Raw genomic sequence first — 2,619 nt, 5'->3', positions numbered from 1 at the left:
AATTCTGAATGACAACAAATCGGGTATCAGACGCCAGCCCATTAATGCCAACAATTTTGAGCTCAAAGCCTCATTAATCAGCATGGTGCAGCAGACCCAATTCAGTGGATCACCACTTGATGATCCCAATATCCATTTGGTTATGTTTCTAGAGATTTGTGATACTATGAAGATCAATGGTGTTACTGAAGACACCATTAGACTAAGATTGTTCCCTTTTTCTTTGAGGGACAAAGCACGAGGTTAGCTACAATCCTTACGACTAGGAAGTATCACTAGTTGGCAAGACATGGCAGAAAAATTTATGGCTAAATTCTCTCCACCTACAAAAACAGCTTAACTCAGGAGTGAGATTGGTCAATTCAAGCAACATGATTTTGAATCACTTTATGAAGCATGGGAAAGGTATAAGGATTTGATTCGATGTTGCCCACAACATGGATTGCTGGATTGGTTGCAAATTTATATGTTCCATAATGGGTTGAATGGGCAAACGTGGACTTTAGTTGATGCTGCATCTGGAGGAACTTTGATGTCAAAGACACCTGAGGGTGCTACTTTTCTTTTGGAAGAAATGGCCTCAAATAACTATCAATGGCTAATTGAAAGAACTATGTTTAAGAAAGTTGCTAGAATTCATGAATTGGAGTCGTTTGCTACACTTTCAGCTCAAGTTGCTTCTCTATCTCATCAAATTTCAGCTTTTACCACCCAAAGGATACCACAAAGTGTAGAATATGTGGCAGCAACAAGTAGGACAGATCCGAGCAATGGGGCGAGTTAAGAACAGGTTCAATACATCAACAATCGGAACTACAATTATTGTGGTGATCCTTTGCCACAATATTACCATCCAAGGCTTCGAAATCATGAGAATTTGTCTTATGGAAATATAAGGAATGTGCTGCAACCTTCTCCAGGACTTGATAGTCAACAAAGTGAGAAGAAGATGTCACTTGAGGATGCCATGATATCATTTGTTGAGGAGACAAAAGTAAGGTTTAAAAAGACAGATTCACAGCTAGACAACATTGAGACTCATTGCAATAATATGGGAGCCACTATGAAGAACCTTGAAATACAAATTGGGCAACTGGCCACAACTATAAATTCCCAATAGAGAGGACCTTTTCCTAGCAACACCAAAGTGAATCCAAAGGAACAATGCAATGTCATCACATTTAGGAGTGGAAGAGAAATTGAGAAATCACCATCAAAGGAAACCATGTCCACCCCTACAGCTGAAAATAATGGTCAAGACAAAAATAAAGTGGAAGAAGACGAGATGGTGAATAACACACTAGGAGCGACTGACACGTCACCAACAATTTCATTTCCTGACAATCCTCCTATTCTCTCTACTCCACTTCCTTATTCTTAACGTTTTCAAAAAAAAAAAATTAGATAAGCAATTTTTTATGTTTTTGGATATTTTTAAGAAAATTCACATAAATATTTCTTTTACAAATGCCTAAGAACAAATGCCAAATTATGTCAAATTCCTGAAGGACATCATTTCCAAGAAAAGAAGGTTGGAGGAGTTTGAAACAATGAAGCTTACCGAGGAGTGTAGCGCTATTCTTCAAAAGAAATTGCCTCAAAAATTAAAAGATCCAGGGAGTTTTACTTTGCCTTGCACTATTGGAAATTCATTTTTTGATAAAGTTTTATGTGATCTTGGTGCTAGCATTAATCTTATGCCACTCTCTATTTGTAGGAAATTGGGACTTGGAGAGAAAAAACAAACAACAATTTCTTTGCAACTAGCAGATCGATCCATCAAGTATCCACATGGAATCATAGAAGATGTATTGGTAAAGGTGGATAAATTTATTTTTCCTGTTGATTTTGTGGTGTTAGATATGAAGGAAGACCAAGAAGTTCCACTAATTCTTGGCCGACCTGAAATTAGGATAGCTTCACAAGAAGGGGGGTGAATTGGATTTTTAAAATTATTTCAAGTTTAATTCTTTGTTGTATATTAATAATCACAACAAGTGAATACAAAAAACAATTCAACCACAACCAATCAACAAGATAATCAAAATTTTGTTCTTTGCAACAATAGCCCTGTAATAAATTTTAAAGTACGCTGAATTTATGTAAGCCCTGTGTTTATTCCAAACTCATAATTCTTCTTTGTGTTTAGCTTTTAAACAAACTTTCAGATTAATAAGTTTAGGATGATCAACCAACGTAGTCCCTTTCGGTTTCCGCAATTAATGCTGATCAAACTAAAAAAAATTATCCTCCGGTCTATTTAACAACTATACACTTAGAATTAACAATTTAAAGCATACACGCAGGTTGTAAGTATTACCAAAAAGTAAAGAGTGAGGAAGAAGAGAGACACAAGATTTTATGAGGTTCGACTTATACCCAGCCTACATCCTCGCCTTTGGCAAACCACCAAAGGTTTCACTAGTTCAGTTCCGTTGACGGGTGGAACAATACCGATTACAATCACTCTTTCATTTAGGCTGGAGCCTGCCTCTCCAAACGAAATTCCCTCGTTTGGTCCAATGATTCTACAACCTTGAATCGTCTATAAACAAGAACCAAGATAGAGAAGAGTTTGTGTACAAGAAAACACTCTCACAGCAGAGTAGGTTAGTACAA

The 2,619-nt window shown here is 36.8% G+C and overlaps 1 non-coding gene across 1 annotated transcript; it reads right to left on the bottom strand.

Moving 5' to 3' along the window:
* Positions 1-337: 337 nt before the first annotated feature.
* LOC131158958 (small nucleolar RNA R71) lies at positions 338-444 on the bottom strand. The gene has a single exon (XR_009137575.1). It is a non-coding gene; the product is annotated as a small nucleolar RNA R71 (small nucleolar RNA).
* Positions 445-2,619: the final 2,175 nt, after the last annotated feature.

The sequence above is a fragment of the Malania oleifera genome, chromosome 6 (genome assembly GCF_029873635.1).
Source record: "Malania oleifera isolate guangnan ecotype guangnan chromosome 6, ASM2987363v1, whole genome shotgun sequence".
Lineage (NCBI taxonomy): Eukaryota > Viridiplantae > Streptophyta > Magnoliopsida > Santalales > Ximeniaceae > Malania > Malania oleifera.
This window is presented reverse-complemented; position numbering and strand designations above follow the sequence as displayed.